We start from the raw sequence: 21420 nt of genomic DNA on the forward strand, positions 1-21420 counted from the left end.
GCTTACATGAAACCATCAGTGTGATATCGTCTCGCCTTCACAGCCACAGAATCTAAGCTATACAACGAGCTGCTTTCCATTATTCGGCATATCACGCCTTACCCTGAGTAAACCACACTAGGCGAAAACACAGCCACTCTTGGCAGCGAAGCTAAAGACGCTGACGACCGCAAAAACCAGTGACGGTGAAGTATGAAGGAAGTTATAAACAAAAAGAGCTAAGAACACTGCATTCAACTCGTCCTAATAACTGCGAGAAAGTTTGAACGACGAAACTTTCGTATAGCGGCAACAACGCGGGCCTATCGGCCGCTATGATCAAGATATTAGCCGGGCCGCCGTAAAGCCGGCTGCTCTGCGTGACGGGATCTTCTCTTTCCCGGTCCTCACGAGCGGGCGACATACGCGCTCAGGCAGACACGACGCACGGCGAAGCAGACGCGCGCGCCCCTAAATCCTGAGCATTATTATCGTCCCCGTATCGGAAGCTGGAAATCCGGCGACAACATGCAAATGAGGGTCCCATCCCCGCTGCCCGCGCGACACCGGGAACTCGTTACAAGCGCCGATGCGTCGCCCAAGCGAGAGCGGGGCGCGACCCCAGCAGCGCGTTGGTCTCATCCCCCCCCCCCCCCCCCCACAACAGCGGCGTTCAGAGCGCTTACAGCGGCGGCGCGTCTGGCGGACGCTAAATCCCGGGCACTCATAATTTATATGCCGTTCGAGGGCCACCGTCGAGATAATGGGCCTCTATGGGGGATTCGTTTTGCCCGACGCGTGTCCGAGACCCGGAATCGGCCCCCGATAAGCAAGAATCTCTTGCGGGGAGAACTGCGACGCGCTCACGGCCAAAAATGCATAGAGCGCCCGATAGCACGCCGCGACGTGGGCTTGTCGCCGGAGAATAACGGGCTCGGGAAAACAAACCCCTGGCACAGCGAATTCCACCGCACGGAAGGCTTTCCTGTCGGTTTTTCTTCTCTCTTTTTTTTATCGTTTGAGTTTCTTTCTTTGCTACGCGTGAGAACTACAGGAAGAAAATGCATCATTTATAAAAAAATGTTCTAAATGGACAGGATAAGCGCGATGAAAAGGAGCGGGATGGGTGATGTTAATTCGTCGCAAGATGGGACCGAAAACGAAGTCGTTATGGGATGTGTTATGCCTTGCGCTGTTTTACTTGTTGCCTCGTCTCCATGACCCCACCGTCCTTCGGCACTTCCGTCCGATGGAGAAACCTTCACGCGAGCTTCAGCGCTTTCATAGTCCCCAGCTGATTGAAATTAGAAGAGCACGAGAGAAATTTATTATGCAAGAGCAATTTTAACTTACAAAAAAAGCTTGCCACCTACGGTAAAGCGGGGTGACATCATACTTGTCTACAGTAACAGGAGTGATAATTACTGGATTCCACAGAAACTTCCCTTGCTTTTTCTACCTCCGATCTCTTTTTTGGCACGTGTGATTTAATAAACTTGGCAAAATATTGAAATATTGATACAAATTCCAGGTAGTTTGGACATGATGCTAGTGAAGTACAAGAAAAGTGAGAATCAGAAACCGTTACAATGCTCCAGACATCTATGCCACCGTTTTGCTTCTAACATTTATGCTATATTCCTTCACTAAGCGCTTTTCATGTTGGGTATAGGTTATTTCGATTGTTACGTTACGTATTGGTCCCATGACTTATTACCCCGCTAAAGGTATCTCAATATAGGTGGCTATCGGCTCACGCGTGCAGTAAATGACTGCATTCATGGCATTGCACGTAAAAGAAGAACAGATTAACAGCTGCACGAAAACTGTGCTTGCCTTGTTAGAGTATGCAAGTATGCACAAGTATCTACTGCAGCAGCGCAAGTGTGGTAGTAACGTTCAATACCACAAAAAAGTGTTAGAGCCTTTTTTTCTCATCTCGTGCGCAGCCCTTGCACACAATATCAATAGGTTCCCCAGTTTTTCTTTTTTTTTTTTTCTTAGGACATGCATATATGGGCAGTGCTGGCTGGTGTAAGCGGCTTACACGTCTCCTCATGGTACAGCGAACTAGAGCCGTTCAGCTGTTTGACGCGTGGTTGTGTGGCACCTGCTTGTTCCTTTGCTGTTCTAAAACGCTTTGTTACTCACATCACCATGCTTCCCTTCCCGATATGAAACCTGCCTAGGGTGAGTTTGCAACGCATAGCTCAGTGGTAGATTGGGGAGTGTGACATATTATCCCCTGAACGATCACATAAGTTCCATCACTTGTAGTGCACAATGTGCTCCAGATAACTTAAGCCCAGCCTAACTAAATCACACGGTCACTGGTAGAATGAAACCATACCTGTATTAATCATAGGCCGTTCGAGACACTCAACGTACTACACGTTTGAGTAGTTAATTTATAAACAACGTTTGATCAAACCTTTAAGGAACACATTTCAAGGCAGAGGAGTTAACTCCTCAAGCAGACGAGTTATCAATATTTATAATCAGCTATCATTCGCAGAGAGAAATCAGTATTTTAAGGCAATATATAATGATGGACAAAACCTTTACAAGGACACTGCTGAGCAAGCAATGAGACCGAGTAAACGTATAATGATGGTAACAGATGGGTTTGTACAAATTGTTAGTTTTGGCGGCCCCTGTTGTCCAGCGTTCATATAACCCATTCGCAGCCAAGAAATCAGCCAGTGGATAGCAATACCGCGTGGTCGGACAGCATAAAGAAGGCTGTCCAGTCTTCTCCGCGAAAGGAAGGCCCATTTTCATTAGCCAAGAAAACATTGTCCGAACAGACGGACCAGCCAAAAAAAAACAGCCCCTCGGGCCAGATCGGGGAAACCCCTTTTCGGGCGCGCGATAGACGGCGTGCGTGACGCGGCGTTCCGCGATGCAGAACACGGCTCTGGCGCGCGCGCTCCGGCCGCCGTCGAGCGAGCACTTGTGTGAATCACCTTCCTGAATCAACAGCAATTGAAGCGCGCCTCCACCGGAGTCCCGCAGAGCGGCGCAGTCGGCGAACGTCCCCGCGCTCGCCGCTCCCAGAGGAACGCGAGCCGACCGGAGCAGCGCAGGCGACGACCCGACCCCGACCCCCGACCCAGGGTTACGGCTACATAATAGCATAACTCGGTCCGCTAGATATGTAAATAATAAAACCCCTCGGGATCCGCTTCCCCGACAGCGTGTCCCCCCGCCTCGCAGTGGCCGCCATAACTGAGTTTCATAGCGACGGGTACACGAAATGAGATTGGCCGTGTTATTATAACTTTATCAAACGGCTCTTCTAATGGAGAAAACGGAGGCGGGTTGGCAGGTTGCTCGGTCTGTCTGGCCGCCACTTTCTCTCTCTCTCCATCGATATTGTACGGATAAATGCACTGGCACCCCCTTTTTGTCTCCGCCTGTAGCCTCCCCCCTTCTCCACTCTGTGCTTTCGCAGTGCCCCGTTTGGGCCCCCTGTTCCAGCGCAGCCTGACACCAGCGCAGCGGCTACAGCAACTATCGTTGTAAACATGTGATGAGATTTCGCACTATGCATGTGACCATCGATCTCTGTTAACGTCGAAAAATGAACGCACGCACTGAGTGACTACCCGAAATTACTGCACGGCCAGAGATGACGGGCATCCGGTGCCCAACCAACAGTTGGACTTGACGCTTACTGGAGGAACTGTAAGGACCTTGATAGCAGTAATTTATCTCTGCAATGTGACATCTTCGTTATGTTATGTTATGAACCTTGTTATGCTGCATGCTCTTCCGGGCTTCTGCATTTTGCCGGTGTCATTAAAGTTTGATGGGCGTCTACTTGTACGTGTGCTGTAAATTTGAGAAAAAGATGTGTAACCGCTAAATAAATAGAAGGATCGTATGAATTGACTAACTTGTACAAGAAATTGTACAGTTTCAAGCTCTTCGCCACATTTGCTTTCTAAGGCCTTAAGTGCAACGTCAAACGCCGGCCTCAAAAAACGCTGCTCATGGTTCACAAACTCACGTGAGCGTAATAAGGTCGAATGAGCCGGAACCAAGGCATTCCGTTTGGTAGTCGGGTGTTCTACCACAAAGCCACGGAAGTACTTGATACCGCCTTGGGAAAGGACTCTATACAGTCGTCATGTCGAGCAAGGAGTCGCGTTAACAGACGCAATATTGCGCGGCAAAAACGTAGAATTTCATCAAACGTCACATCATGTGAACAACGTAACAATCAGATGCCGGAAGCTGCCAAGTTGCTAGAAAAGCTGAGCTATAATTCATCGTCATTCGTCGAAGTGTGAACAAAAGCGTGCACCTACTCATGTCACTCAAGTGCCAATGATGATGATTATTTGCACTTGAGACGTCCCAATGATGATGATGGTGGTGATAATGATAATGATAAACTTTCCACTTCGAGTGAATTTTGTCTTCTAGTCATCTTAGCAGACTGCATAAGGGACCCTCTCAGTTTTTCTTGACTACTTCAGACGCTTACTTATTCCCTTTGCCCCTAACATCAGCGCAAGGTGGCCCGCTGATTTCATCAATAGTTTGACGCGGTCACCTATCATTCGCGGTAGTTTTCAGCGAAAAACACATTCGGAATATTCATTGCGCATAATATATTAAAAACGGACTGTAAAATAATACTTCGGCGCAACGTAAGCCTCAGAAGTCTGCGGCTCCAAGCCGCGCCCACCGCTGGTGATGGCCGTTTTGCCACGGTCTGTGTGACGTCATGCACTGCGTGGAGCGAAGCCGTCGTTTTCTACCGAAGTTTCAGACGCTGCAAGTTCTTCAAACTTAATGCCAAGATGAAATAGCTCTTGTGCACGGGCAGCTGAGCAGAGAACGAAATGCTCCACCGGAATGTAGATGCTCACACAGAAAACAGCTTGTTAGGTCACTGCTCGCGAGTGATCCAGTGCTGCCCGACTCTCAGGACACTCACATGCTAATAAAATGATTGAAGTATAAGTTAAAAGCTCTACAAAATGCATTAAAGTTTGCCAGTTTGCTTGTGAACACAGTAACAATAGTCCACATGACACAGATTATGAATGAAAATTCTGCGTAATAGCCTATTAACTTCCTTTCCTCTTGCTCCTCTTCCTGTTTTATTCATGCGGAGTGGCTGGTCAACTTGGCTCCCAAAATCATTTCAACTTCACTTCGATATATTCTCTAGCAAGCGACTTGTGACAACTAGCCTGGTGACTACCCCGACATATCTTTATTTCCGGTCACCCCACCACAGTTGTCTAGTGGCTAACGTAATCGGCTGCTGTCCCGCAGGTTGTGGTATCGAATCCCGGCTGCGGCGGCTTCATTTTCGATGGAGCCGAAAATAATGTTAGCCCATGTTCTCAGATTTGGGTGCACGTTTAAGAACCCAAGGTGGTCGAAATTTCCGGATGCCTCCACTACGGCATCTCTCATAATCATATGGTGGTTTCGGGACGTTAAACCCCACATATCAATCAATCAATGAACTTGCAGCCATTCACTTTTTTATCGTTGAAGCATGTATATTGTACAATACATTGAGTATTTTCAAATCTGGGCTTTTATCAGGGGCGTTCTTAAATCTGGGGGCGGTTGCGTCCTGGATTCACTAAATTGTGCTCTTCTCGTCGTAATGTCCCTTGACGAGTACTGAGGTGTTTCACGCGAAATATAATGAGAAATTCAAATATTAAAGTTCCTTTCTCAATATTTTCGCACGTTCTCAATGATGAAGATAGATACATCTTGGTGCATTGCGCGCCCTCTGTAGCACAACACTAATGTCAAAAGAGAACGTGGAGGGTTGCCGCATGCGCAAGAAGTGCAGCTCGTAGAGAAAATCCCGGGTGTCGCCAGCGTGTTGCATCAGGCATGCGCACTGATGGGTTGGGAGCTGTCACATGGCCTTGGACTCAGACGAATACGGCGAGCAAAAAGTGCGCACACGCAGTGCTGAATGCATTATACGGATTGAAATATTTGGCCACGCGTGTCGTGCTGAAGAAAAAGAGGGGAGAATTTCCATTTTTATGAGCAGCGCCCGGCGCTACGGCTTGGCGCGGATCGCCACGCGGGGCCCACGTGCACGCTCCTGCAGACCGATTATGCTTGCAGATTCAACGCCCGAAGACGCGGGTTCGATCCCGGGCGCGACAGTCCCATTTCGATGGAGGCGTAATGATATAGGTACGTGTGCTTTGATTTGGGTGCATGTGAAAGAACTGCAAGTGGTAAAAGACCTCCACTATGGCGTGTCTCATATTCTTATCGGAATTTTTACATGTAAAACCCCGGCAATGTTTACGATTATTCCATGTTCGAGTCACAGCGAAGAAACAGTCAAGAGCAGTGTGTATAGAAGCCCGTAAGTCCTTGTAACAGCACGGTCAATGCACCAGTGCCCTCTTTCGAAGCATTAAACATTGTCTATACTTATGAGCACGGTACCGATGATGTCAGCATAAATGCAAATTAATCAGAAGGCGAGCTGCTCCATTGTCACACCGGTCCCGTTAATTAGGGAGGCTATCGCCGGGCTAATTCCAAGGGCCAAAGTATCGGCCCCCCGAACCGCACCACGAAAGCGTGGACAATTTAGAAGTGGTCCTTTTTGGCGCGCCAGCGGACGCCGGCTGTGGCCCAAAGAACAAGTCAGAGCCGAGAGCTGATAAACAAACAAAATTATATTCTCAATAATGGCAGATCGAAAACCATACACAAGAATGCACACTCCACAATAGACGAGGACAATATGTCACCAGTCAAGCAACGTACTACACAGTACAATCAGCCACACTCGAAACAACGGACACAGACAACAATACGCACTACACAGCAGTCGCATGCATTGAACAACCAAGACACTTAAAGACTAAAGAGATAGAAAACCTATTCAGTCCAAAGTTCTTGGAACCAAAGTCTAGATGATACGTGCAAACGGGGTGTAACATAATTCACTTTGGCAGGGCGAAGTCAAGGTAACTATCAATACTGTAAAACGATCAAAGAAAGGATTTCAAGCATTTGCGCTCTTCAAGATACGGTGTGAGTCTCCTTTTTCTCACCTGATTTCAATACATCAATTTTAATAAATATAAAAACTTTCTCATAAATGCCTTGCTATTTAGAACTCTGAGCTATTGTATGTATGTCGCCACCACAAATAATTATTGAAACACACCGAATAACGTGGTTTTAATTCATTGCAACCATTTCCGTATCTTTCTCAGGTACGCCTTAACGACTATCCTTAGAGTGTCAATAGATCGCCCCGCCGCGGTGGTCTTGTGGCTAAGGTACTCGGCTGCTGACCCGCAGGTCGCGGGTTCGAATCCCGGCTGCGGCGGCTGCATTTCCGATGGAGGCGAAAATGTTGTAGGCCCGTGTGCTCAGATTTGGCTGCACGTTAAAGAACCCCAGGTGGTTGAAATTTCTGGAGCCCACGACTACGGCGTCTCTCATAATTATATGGTGGTTTTGGGACGTTAAACCCCACATATCAATCAATCAATCAATCAGAGTGTCAATGGATCTGAAATAAATATTTTCTCATCTAACTTTGTTGAACGAGTATTCAGTTCCCCTTTGAAACCTAATTGCTCACTACCAGCTTTTGATTGTTCTTGTAAGAAAAGAAAAGTGTCAAAGCACACCTACATTAGTTATTATTCTCATTTCATCTCATTAAAACCCCCCAAAAATCCATGATTGATCAGCAGTATAGAGGCATTAATGCCAAGAGCCGGAACGCACTTAACCTTAAGAAAAAAAAAAACATAATATATGCAGCAAACTCGCTAAAAAATGGCTACCTAAGGTCTTTCATTCGGAATGCAATTCGCTTTCAAAAAAGTCAACAGCGCAATTTGAGAAAGGCAGCAGCAGTCTTTGCCAGATTAACTCCATGACAGAAATTTTTCACTCTCCGCTATATCCGTAGCGCCAGCGAAGCCATCGCACGTTTCAGGCGAACTCTGACGAAGGAACATCAGCGAAAGGCTGAGTCAGGCGACAGTAAGAACGTGAGTGGCCCGTCCGTTGACGCCCTGCACACGGGTAGTTCAAAACAGGAGGTCTGAAGCCCGAGCTGGGGCCAGTTCTAAACCGCGAACGATGCCACGCGCGCGCGACTTCAAAGAGAAAGCACATGTTCGAAGAACCGCTGGCGTACTCAGCTTCCGAAAAGAGAAGGGAAAAAAAGTCTAGACGCCCCAAAACCTGAATGCGTTGCCCACAGCCGTCGATGAGAACGGGTAGTCCGTGAATGTGTTTTCAGCATTACGAACCGAATAGCACAATTTCGGTCTGCTCCCGAAGACTGGCCAATGATAGAGCGCAACCAATTAAGGCGTCTTCAAAACTTTGACGAGCCCCATCACAGTCTCACCCACCCTTTCATACCCACCAGATAGGGGAAAAAAGGCCGTCTTTGCGTGTCTCCCCTTGTTGAACTCTAAAAAAGAAACCTTATGGATTCCGAATAGTCGGGACAATGTTCACTCGATGTTATAAAGGCCTGACCTCACTTATCCGGTACAGCGCGTCGGTGCGTGTATCTCTGACGCAAGGCCAAGCCCTTTCTCTTATGAAGAGAGAGAGAAAGAGCGCAGCTTCACGTAGCCACGCGCGCCCTTTCTCATTGGGAGAGGCGGCGGCGCCGCGGCAAAAAGCCACGCACCGACGCTCCACAACGGATACATGGGGTCAGGCCTTAAAAATAAGACGGCGTCGGCGGTGCTTCTAAAAAATTGTTTTCTGTTTTCTTCGGCGGTGGTGTTTTCTGCAAGCAGTGTCTCCAGAACGGTGTTTGTGCATTTTTTCTTAGATAGCAGCCGCATACGATGAGCACCGGAGCGGCGAGAAGACGACCTCGCACGCGGCTCGCGATTCGCCAAAGCGAGCGCAAACCCTGGAGGTTCAGCAGCGCAAGCACAAGACGATATTGGTTTGCGCGCATACACTCTGATTCCTGCATTTCTGAGCCATCCTTTGAGCAAAAATGTGTGCGACGCAAGCCATCCCACACTACCACACACACACCGGTACCTCAAGTAAGCAGGACTGCCATGCGAAATCCATACTTTGCGAAGATGGAAGGAGTAAGACACCGTGGTAAAAAAAATGGCTTCGTGAAAGTGCGAAAGGCATACTGGGGGGGGGGGGGAGGAAGAGGGCACCTTTTTTCTTTTGTTTTCAGTAACCATCTCTTTTTTTTTTACTTCTTACTTGTACTGCCGTATTGCCGGGAAGGATACGTTAAAGGTGGTGCTTGGCAATGCTTCGTTTAATCAGCTTTCTAAGACTAGAGTGATACCCTCTTCTCGAAGGAGTATTTTGGGACATGGTTCTGTTGTAGTTTTTGGCCGACGCTCGCGCGATAAACTTCATACATAGCACGGCTGTACATACATCGAACGAAATGCAACCATGCATACGTTCAGACTGCTTGCTACAACTTGATTCTGTGTCTGATGTGTGAATGTGCATCAGCAGTGCGCTTCCAGACGCTCTACAGGCATTGCTGAAGCACCAGTCACACACGATTTTCACCGACTTCTCGAAATGATTCCGTGTTTAGATTCAAGATAGGCAGCAGCAGCGCCAGAATGCTCGATTACCGCCAAGCTGGAAGTGATTACTCCGCACATACCCCCGTCAGATGCGTCCGTCGTTCTGCCGCTTGTCCCTGAGGATTGTTCGGTCACCTAACCTGTTCAACCGAATGATATTGCGAATCAGTAAGCGTATACCTCTAATGCAGTTGATCCGTGAGCTGAGCCTTCTAGTGCACGTGTGCTTGTTTGAGCTGTACATACTGTTCATAATGAATACCGGAAAGCTGATAGATATGTGGCGTTTAACTTCCCAAAAGCACCCCGTGATTATGAGAGACGCCGTATATAGTGGAGGGCTCCGGAAATTTCTTCCACTTGGGGTTCTTTAACGTGCACCAAAATCTGAGCACACGGGCCTACAGCATTTTCGCCTCCATCAAAAATGCAGCCGCCGCAGCCTGGATTTGATCCCGCAACCTGCGGGTCAGCAGCCGAATACCTCAGCCGCTTAGACCACCGCGGTGGAGATGATACCGCAAAGCTTATAATGAACATTTACGTATCACTTTGATATTCGTAGTCTGGAGAGGCCCGAAGGAAGTTTAATATAGAATATTCTGTTCGCATTACTGACAAAATTCTCAGTCTCAGTTATTTATGTGCTGAAGTGTCCAGTAGGCCTAGTTTGTGTGACATTTACTGATTACTGAGCTAATGAGACACAAGACAATAAATGGAACAAAACAAGGGTGCACTGTGCCAGGCGTCTTCATGTGCCTTTCTCGCGTTCCATTTGTTTGCTCCCCTTCGAAATCATATCCTTCTTAAACAGCATTGTTTGACCGCAAGCCGACCGGCGCATCAGCACAATTGTCATTACATTGAGTGGAAACACTAGCAAACAAAAAAGTATTTGCCAGACATCTTTTTTTGGGATCTATGTTGCACGTGGGTTTATACTGTTTTTCGTTTATTTTCTAGGTGGACTGTTTCACTGAACGGTCTTCTAGCCATCTCAAGTTTTCTCAGGATCTTGAAGTACAAACGCTCAAATATCGTTGTCATCATCATTACATTATTATTATTATTATTATTATTATTATTATTATTATTATTATTATTATTAATAATTATTATTACCTGGTATTTTCACTTTATCTCATACCTTCAACCCCCTCCCCCCCAAGAGAAAAATCCTGGGAGCACTAATGCAGCGAGCCACAATCGCTCACTAAAATAACAACGTGGGTGAGCGATCGCGTTCCATCACGCTCGCCCAATGTCGTGACGTCCGCCTTTCCCCTGAGCCCCCTATCCGTGCTTAGCTGCTAGCGCGCTCGTCAGGACGAGATCAGAGAGAAGGTGCGTAAGGCGCTCGACAAGGTCCTTAAATTCCGCTCGTTCTTCACGGATTCGAGAAATTTTCGAGGCAATCGATTCGACAGAAAATGAACTGCGATAGTGATGTCATTCGGATATTTCCAAGAAAAATGGTTGATTGATGTGTGGGGTTTAACGTCCCAAAATCACCATATGATTATAAGAGACGCCGTAGTTGAGGGCTCCGGAAATTTCGACCACCTGGGGTTCTTTAACGTGCACCCAACTCTGAGCACACGGGCCTACAACATTTCCGCCTCCATCGGAAATGCAGCCGCCGCAGCCGTCATTCGATCCCGCGACCTGCGGCTCAGCAGCCGAGTACCTTAGCCACTAGACCACCGCGGCGACACCAAGAAAAATAGTTCATGACTGCCTTAAATACTACCATCCGTAAACTCAATGCCATTTTTTTTCTATTGCTCAGCATGAGTATCAATATAATTATTGTACGTATATTTTTGTTTATGATTAATTAGCATGTATTCTTTTTGATATTCCGCCAGAGCCGTCACCCGTTTGAGTTACGACTGCCGTCATTGCAAACACTGGCTAATCATGACGACATTGAAGATTTCTTGTTTTCAAAGCAACACCACCCTCTCTCCCTCTATTTGAACGGCGTCAAACTTTCTAATTCTTAGCGGCCTTTCGGTTTTAAGCTCGAACCCTATCGCCTTGATTATCTTTCTTACACTAAAATACTAAGGCAATATGAAATACAGCATAACATGTTCAAGGTCAAGTAAAACACTTACCGCAATCTCAGGTACGCTACACAACGTCACTGCTGCCCAGCGCCATCCGAATGAGACACTGACAAAAAAATAAAAAGCGGCATGCCCCCCCCTCCCACCCCCACCCCTTTCTATACTTCCTCTAGCTATGGGCTTTTCGCATCGAAATTATCCACCGCATTATGTGTTTCTGTGGTGCTATGGTGTCAGCCACTCTACTTCATCACTCAGTTCACTACACCGTATATATACTTTGGTTTCTGAAGCAATGGAAGCATTACTCAAGTAACTGTTCGCCATCGTTTATACAGGTTGGAAGAATCGAAGCAATGGGAACACCAGTTCAATACGTTGATAAGGGTTTATTACGTGAATGACATGATTTTCACAAAGCGTGATCATATAATATCAACTGAAATTAATTGAAAATATTAGGGCACGCACGAGGTTAAGACATGAGTCACTTGATCAGGCAGATGGTGTAACTCGCAACAATGCTAGCAATTTATAGCACCGGCTAGTTATCCTGCCCACTCAGGTTTACAGGAGTAAAAAGAAAAAAAAAGCTAATCTGCACCCGCCACGGTTGCTTAGAGGCTAAGACGCCCGGCTGCTGAGCCGCAGGTGACGAGATCACATTACGGACGCGGCGGCTGCATTAACGATGGAGCTGAAAATAGTTGATAGCCGTGTGCTTAGATTTAGGTGTACGTTTAAGAACCCTCGGTAATTGAAATTTCCGGAGCCCTTCACGACGGCGTTTTTCTTAATCATACCGTGGTTTTGGGAAGTTAAACTACAACAATTATTAAAATAATGAACTGGTTGTTTCAGTGTTATTGTACGCCACAAACTTTCTGCTCGACGTCAACCGGCCTTCCATCGCTTCTCTTTGATTGGTTGTTCCGCGGGGTGAAATTCGGAATAGTCCATCAAGTAGTTAGATGTGGCTCTAGCAACGAAAAAGCTGTTCTTACGTAATGTATCCCACTTTTCATCAGACGTGTTGCCGTGTAATTTAGTGACGCACTTACTTCCAAATTAGCACTTGATACTTGAACGCATGAAGCTCCATGCGAGGTCAGCAGGCACTTTTGACGTCAAAGTGACGTCGAATTCTTCCCAGTTTTTATGGCTCGTGCCAGAAGATTCGGTTTCTGCTTGGAGCCGCGATAGTCACTTAATCTGTTCTCTGTTGGCTGATGGCTAGCGCTAGCGGGGCACAGCAAAATACGATACAGACGGATTTGACGTAATGATTCTATTCGCCAATACTGCTTGCCTTACCGCCTGACTCAATAGGTGACCAGTAAAAGAGCGAGGAATTGAGGGATGCACCGTCTGCTACTGGCTTCCGGTTCGAGAAGGGCAGACGACGGCAAACCGCTTCGCCACAAGCCTCCCATTATTCGGGATTTGCGCATTCGGTCGCCCATTTATCTTCGTCCTGATAAACCATGGTCGGCTGTTCAGCCGTTGGCGGTTCCAACTCGAGCGTGCAAGGCAAATGCAGGTATCAGTTGTCATGTAATGAAGACAAAAATGACGTGGGCCGCGACAGTGAAGAGAGCCACAGCGACAGGTACACTTTGAGTACGGAACTTTGAATCTAGAGTGTGCGAAAACCATTTTATCACAGGTACGTCTGTATTCCACGCTAAAAAAAACACTTACGCATGAATGTGCTGCGAATATTATATTGAGAAGTAAATTGTCGCGCAGGCGCGCCTAGCAAAGATATTAGGGGAACGAGTGGGCAAAATTTACCTGTCCTAATTAGCGCCGGCCATTGCACCTGTATATATGACCAAAAAAAAAAAACTTGAAAGCTTCACTCAAGAGTAAGTTTACACGAAGCGCTGGACGAGTTCATTTGCGTTTATCTTGGCCAAACTGTGTGCCAGGACGGCACCCAAAGGAAGAAGTGCGCTGAACAAGCGCAGAATTTCGATGATTCGGCGCCGTCTAGGTCTGACTGTATTGTTTATGTGCCGCCGTGCTGTGCAGCTTGACCAAAATCAGCGTTCAAATAGGCATCTGTCTTCGACTAAGAAATGCATCTTATAGCGCACTAAAGGCTAGAAAAAAAATATCTCAACGCGCTCAATAAGTGTTGCGCTTCATGCCGATCGACTGACGATGTCGGCTGAAGCAGCGATTCCGAAATTAACTCTTAGCACACTGCTACAGTCATCCCCAACCCTGAGATTTTTAAAATGGTGACTTTTTATATGCAGTACCGTATCATACAAGGAAATCTGTTTTGTGTATCGAGTGATCTTCTAGCCAAACTAACAGCACCCCCGAGCAGCACAAAAGCATTGGAGATCATTTTAGTGCGACAAAAAAATTTCCGGACCGTTCATGGCTTTTATAGCTTGTCATGGTCACAGTCACGGTTGGAAAAAATAAATAAAGAAAGCACTGATATTGCACGGCGAGGTGCTTTTTTTAACGGAGCAGTACAAAAATGCGCGCGTGCTGCTGTTGACTTGTGCGGTGCGTCGACCCATAAGCCATCGTATCCCACAGTTCCCTGCAATTGCCCATTTTGCCGGTCACCTATTCGTCATTACTTCCACTGCCGGTTGTAAATACCATTCGAACTCGGAGGAAATATTGAGGCACGGCTTGTTGCGTGTAAAACTGGGTGACGGTTCTATGATACATTCAGCCATGCGCACGTATACTGAAACATGACCTTGAAAAATATCTTCTACTAAATATGGTTAGCAAACCCCCCAAGAAAAAAAAAAAGCGGCCAATTTCGGCAAGATCAATGCTGCGCTCTCTTCGAAAGCAGTTGGTGTCGTTTGTTTTCCATAGCCAAGGAAATTCTAAAATAATAAGAATTCCGTTTTTAGTGATGCAAATGGCAGCACTAAGCACTTGCCTCAATAGGTTTGCAATGATGGCGTGCCTATGTTATCAGTTATAAGCATAACAGATAGCAGTTGTGTGATTTCTAACAGATTTCCCACCAGAGTTCACGTCATAGCCTGCGATAAGTCAACCAACTGCCATTAATAGAGATGATGGAAATGTTGGGGAAAAAAGACGCGTCTTCAAAAATGGACAATAGCAACCCCCGTACCCCTCCATGCGAATGGGCCTGTTTTGTTTTTTTCATGCAACATTTTTCTTTCATGTATTCACAACATAGTAGGCCAACAATGAGTTTTAATATTGGCAATATTGTCACTACGTTATCAGCGCAAGGCCGGTCTTTGAATACTCGACCTCATGAAAAAATTTAAAGCAGCTTTGCATTGTTGGTACCAAGCCTGAAGGAACAGGGTAGTTGGGCAGATTTTCTTAGTAAACGTAGGCTTAACGTGGCATAACTTGGCAATTATGGCTATTGTATAGGCTTGTCTTGACATTTTTCTGGCTCTCATATGCTTTTAAAAGCTTAGCTTTGCTTTTTTTAAGGGTTTTCTAGCCTTTCCCAAACTTGGTTGTGCTATTTTCTAAAATATGGCTCATCAAGCAAGCGCCACTACAGGGCGTACGCAGATAGAGTTTCTTCTTCGTCATCTTCTTTCTTTCATGTGTTTTTCTTTTTTTATGTTTCTCTCTCTTTGTTTCTCTCCCGCTTACTTTCACATCACTCCTCCTCACGTCCCATTTTCCCTCTCACATCCTTGTTACCCTCCTACCCATTTTCATTTAAGTCCTCCTCACTTGCTAACTGCAGTATAAAGGCTCGGGCATGCTTTACCCTCTCGCATTCTCATTTTCCTCCTGACCCTCATAACTCTCCTCCTCACTCTTTCGCTTTCTCACTCTGTTGTTATTCTATAGGGAAGCAACGCTGGATTTTCCACGACCACCCTGGTGGTGAGAGCGTGCACTTCTCAGCTGCTTTCGCAGACGAGAGTGGCGGCTTGTAGACGCAGTGCGTGCGTGCATCGCCGTAATAAGACCAAAGAACACTGGCGCTACTGCTGCGTATTCAAGTGCAACAATATATAAAAAGTGGGAGGATGTATAAAGGAAAGGGAGGACGTAGAAAGAGGAGGCTGCGTTGCATCCAAGTGGTCAGGCGAGCAAAAATTCTGCTCTCGCTCTCCTGTCTAGTGCTGTCGGGCTCGTTTTTAAACCGAATGATGTGTGTCTGTTATACTTATTCGATAGTGAAGACAGCCACCAGTGGAAACCATAACCAAACAGTTGAGTTTAAAGGGCGTTTTGCCGGAAATAAAACTAGCGTACTATGCAACATACAGCATATATAAACTTTTTTTATCTGGCCCGCTGAGCGTTGAGTCGCGCACTTCAGGACTGACTTCAGGACTGACAAAGTTTCCATGCGTCCATCTATCTGACCACCAAAACTCCATCTGGTGCCACCACTTGAAGTGAATGATACGATAGGCATGTAGTCTTTTTTTGTGTGTAAACAGTTGCGCGTAAGGAAAGCTGCCTTGCCCAGAAGACTTGTGCCGGGCCGCGTTCACCTACGCCGCTGAGCTGCTATAAAAGATACTCTCGCGGTGAACGCTGGATGCCGAGATGCCTCTGTTTAACGAAATTTGTTCAAAAGACAGGGCTCTTGTTACAAACAAAGCAGTGGACTACTCAAAGCTTAGATTTCTGGAGTCAGCCGATGCGGTAAGCGTTTTTCTCACTGGCTGCATGCCGTGGCTAAGTAACATCGTAATTTATGCCTTGCTAAAAAAAGTATCAAATGTGTTCGATTTTTACTCGTTGTTTAGTTTGCCTAACACACTGTTTCAGTATTTTGTTCGCTTGCTTGTGTCGGCCTAAAACGAAGGTGTCTGTTCAACATCGATAATTGCTAGGCTCTCATGTGCCAAACAAGATATCATTTTGAGGTACGCTGAAGTGTGCGTATCAACATTGTGAGCGCTTGGCGTTCTCCAATGCACACTTATACCTTGGTTCACGGGTGTACTTTTTATATTTCACTCCCATCGAAGTGCGGCTGCCGTGGTCTATCCCATGCCCTCAAGATTAGCAGTGCGACACCACACGTGCTATGCTGCCACGGTCGTTTGCTTGATAAACGTCTCCGTGCATACATGACGCAGCCAGAGAGGGCTTACAAACGATGCTAGAAAAAAAAATTGACGCAGCTACCACTTACTCTGCTTTTGTTTGGTTTTATTTTACTGCAGATTTTGGCAGTGTCGTTGCAGCACGGAATTATCAATTGGGGCATGTCAGCCAGCATTACAATTAGCCCAGAACCCAGCACGCAACCAGTAAATGATGACGAGGGAGCTGCCATCACGACACAGCACTGTCCCTTCGATACTGTATGCATAGACGCAGTCCGCTTTGCAGGGCTTCTCTCCATCGTTTACTGGTTTTTATGTGAGAGTATCCTTCGAACGAAGTTGATTGATTTGTGGGGTTTAACGTCCCAAAGCCACCATATGATTATGAGAGACGCCGTAGTGGAGGGCTCCGGAAATCTTCGAACGAAGTTGTTTTTTTAAGCCACAGTGTAGTATTACTGGCGCAATGCCTTTTCGAACTGTTCGTTCCAAAATGAAGCATGGAAGCGGCGCATGCGCGTGCTCTCCGACTGGTACACTGCGGCCGGTCGTCTGGGCGCGAGCAGCTCAGTTGTGTCGCGACTCTCCGACAGGTGCCACCTAGCGCTGGTCCCCCATACTATGTATGACTATGCTACGATAGCATCTGCTTGGCACATACTTGCATTCTGTGGCGCATACCTGTCCCCCACCCACCTTTTTTTTTGCGTCTACTAATTACACCTTACCGGCTAAAGCTGCTCCGTCGTGAAAAGATTAACTAGGGTAGAAGTGTTCTCATGCGTACTTATGTAGTCTATTAAGTGTGTGTGCGGATGTCTGTGCGTGTGTGTCGCTACGGCAAAATATTAGCACAGGTAGCGAATATCCTAGCAGAAAAATCGCGACGACGCTGGGCTCTTCCCACACCGTAACAGTGTAGCAGGCGTGTTGAACCTGTTAAAGCGGGTGTGGCCAGTGAAAAGAAGCCCATTCTAAAGCAAAATTTTCACTGCTATTTGCTGCTTTATTGCGTATCCCATCACTCAACTTTGCTCATTCTACATCCTCTGCGAGATTACGCGTGTGTTGTACGCATGTGAATGACTATGAATGAAGGTATATGAATCACAACACGGGCGTTCTTCCAATTTATTCTAAACAGACGCATATACTCTGCGTTACATGTGCACTGAAAAGTTCGCAGGGCCAAGTTCAGACTGCAGTTCAAACGTAGCACTGGACTGCAGAACAGTTAACCAGAATGTTTTGTTAAATAACAAGTAGTATTCACTCACTCATTTGAGCTGGGAACCCAGGCTTCTGAATACGGGACGAGCATGTTTCTGAAAAGCCACCACGTGCTCTGAGCTGTCAACAAGGGAACATAAGTAGATCTTAAATTAAAATGTTTGCCACGTACACATCCAGTGGAATGCTCCCAAGTCATTCTCACCTCTTTATACCGAAATATGTCAGCAGTGATGCAGGTAGGGCGCCCTCCCAACTGCCTGAACCGCCTTGGCAGATGGGCAGGAAAGAAATCTGTTTGCCCCAATAGAAATTTTAGTAAACGAAAACCCACCCCCACTCCATTCTTCTCTTTTTCTACGATTTCATTTTTGCCGAACTTCAAAGCTGGCGCAACGTACTGTTTTATTTAAGAATGGCCACTGGTAATGCTTAATCTTTTCATTACTTAACATTAAAAACATGTATGTACTTGTACTTACACACATGCAGCATTTCTCAGTTGATAATTAGACAACAAGCCTAACAAGACAGAACTTATTATAAAATTTCTTGCGTATGAAGTGGTAGATTGTGTATTCGTGCGCACGTACATAGGTACACTCGTACGTGTGCGCGCTGCGTAGCTTTCATTCGGGAAGAAAATATTTTTTGAGGTGGACGAGCGTCTTCGGATTGCAGAAAAACGAAAACAGAACGATGACTCCCGGGTAAACCAAACGTCTTTGCATTGTCAATATAATTAGCATTGGTAGATTTAGCACAAATCCAACCACCTCAACGCGAAAGGCCATATCAAGTTTTGAGCATTTCTACGTCGGCTCCGTCTCTGCTTCGGGGAATTATCTGAGTTGAGGGCAATATTAGTGCACTTTTTCTTAGTTAAATTTAGTGTTGTAGAATGCAAAGAGCCATGGCCCATAACCCCGGTGGCAAGGCCCGCGGAGGCACTCGATTTTTTGGCGCCATTCGATGACCACTCGAATACGGGAATCTGTTGAAACACTTTGCACGCGTTTAGTGGAGTTGCGCTGCTCGTGTTGTGTGTCCATCCGAGCAGGCAAATGCGGCGCCAGTTAGTGTTCCTCGAGCCAAGTGTCGGATTGCATTCCTCGACAGGAGCGCAGTCTCGGGCCATGGTTCGCAGCGGCATGAAGTGGCTAGGGGCTACAATCTTCGAGGGGCACCCTTCGACGTCACTGCTGAAGAAAGCGAGGAAGAAAGCACGGTAGGCGTTAGGTGTCCAGAAAGCTCCCAATTGGAGAGCGCCATCCGGACTGGCACGAGTGACCGGCCGACTCCGACTGCCCATTGGCCGGCCGGCCGCGCCCGGGGCGAGGGCGCCCGCCGGACAGGAAGGGCGAACCCGTTGACGCACGCGCTCTTTCCCTGCACCGTGCGCTCCTTTACATCCACCTTAGAGCGTCGCTCACTTTCTCCTCGCGAGAGCACTCTTTCCTCTCTCGGAGTCTTTCAGCCACCCCTACCTCGAGGCTAACTTCTTGATTGTTTTCTTTTCTTTCTCGCACTTTTGCTTTTGTTTTACAGCCCACCGCCTTTTGTGTGATGCGGGGGCGAGATCGCGCCCACCCTCCCCACAGCACACCACCGCTTTCGGTCTGCTTTCCATCTTTTCTGCAATCTCCTTCCACATTCGGCAGGTCCTTCTGAATGAGGAGAGCGAGTCGCAAGGTTGTGTTGTTCCCCCTTCCGCAGCTTTCCTTCCCACCAAACTTCGTCCATGCAAGGATGCTTTGATACCTCCTCCTTCATGTTGCCGCTCGGGTTCTTTCCTTACACTCATTTTTGCGCTCGCACTTCACAACTCCTTCGCCTTGCAACAATGGAAAGGAGAAATACCTCCCCTACGCTACGAAAGTAAGCGACAACAATGAAGAAAGCGGATGCGATGGGCCGGCTGGAGAAGAGCGCAATGCTTTGGTAGACAACATATCAAGCATGACCGACTTCCCATAGAATCGCAACCTCGCTATAGCAAAGGTTCGACTATGCATTGACGACTACGTTAGCAAAGCAGCGTTAACGTGACGTCGCTAACACCAAAAGTTGCCAGATTAATTGTGTTTCTTGCGAAAACTGCTCACAAAACTCGTGGGTGAGCTGCCTTGGTCCATGATTTGAAAATTATCTACTTGCCACGTGTCTCTAGGAACTTAGGCCGTCATGTTTAGTTCGTATCGCGTGTATCTTTTACACATTGTCATGATTAGTTCTTGCTGCGCTCGCCTTCGTATCTACATATTTTTGCGTTCACTAAAACATACCGTTGAGCCCCGCCGCAGTGGTCTAGTGGCTAAGGTACTCGGCTGATGACCCGCAAGTCGCGGGATCAAATCCCGGCTGTGGCGGCCGCATTGACGATGAAGGCGGAAATGTTGTAGGCCCGTGTGCTCAGATTTGGGTGCACGTTAAAGAACCCCAGGGGGTCGAAATTTCCGGAGCCCTCCACTACGGCGTCTCTCATAATCATATGGTGCTTTTGGGACGTTAAACCCGACATATCAATCAAAACATTCCGTTGATAGCTCAGCGTTTGTCCATGTGTACTGTGTGCGTCAACGTGCCTGTTGTTTTTTGCAGAAAATTTCAGTTGAACGGACTGCTGCACAACTTTGGTGGAGTAAGTTCAGCCTACAACCCTACTGTTTTCTTTTCACTGATTTTTTTCCCCAAATACTTCTTGTCACAGATTCCAAATGAAACAATATATGGCGCTCATACGACAACGTCGATTTTGTCTGGATTTACAGTTTTCTAGTTCAGCTACCTGTATGTCCACTCATCGGTGATCTTTTTTGGAATAATTTCCATAGTCAACACCTGGATCATCTATCCGCCAAGTGCATTTCACGTTGCTGCTGTTTGCCTTCTTTAGTGTCTTGCAAGTTTTGCGAACCCTCGATCTCGTATTCGCCCTCCTTCCTCAGCGTGACAGATTTCTTTGCTCCCGTTTTTGTTTCGATTGTGAGACTTTCCCCTCGTCGAGCCTCTCTTTGTCGTCAGCCATCTCTGTCCTCTTCGAATCTGTAGGCGCCCCTCCGTTCCGGCTCTCCGGAATCAATCTCTCCAGAGACACTAAATAAATTGATAAGAGGGCAGCTGGAAAATTGGCCCCGGTCCCCCGCTGCTAATCTCGAACGGAAAGGTCAATAATGGCGCCGCTCACTGCCCACTGTCCGAGCTTTGGGCAAAAGAAAAAAAAACGCACACGCCACCCCTGTCCCAGCGTCTCCCTCCGCGGTTTCCCGCCCTGCGCACATCTACCAGTTCGCTGCTGCGACCTGCTCGTCAAACCAAGAGTCCCCGCGACGCAAGCTTGGGGCCCGTCTCGCCAGGAGTACTTACACGCCTTCTGTTCACTTAAATGAGCACTTCGCTTTGATCGGAGCACCCAAGCTCGACTAGTATTTCTATGTCGCCTCCCTTTCTTGTCGTGGCTGTTGTCATACGCTTGGGTCGTGGAGTCAAAGCTTCCTTGTTGTACTGTCCCAT

This window comes from Rhipicephalus microplus, chromosome X, assembly GCF_043290135.1.
Source record: "Rhipicephalus microplus isolate Deutch F79 chromosome X, USDA_Rmic, whole genome shotgun sequence".
Lineage (NCBI taxonomy): Eukaryota > Metazoa > Arthropoda > Arachnida > Ixodida > Ixodidae > Rhipicephalus > Rhipicephalus microplus.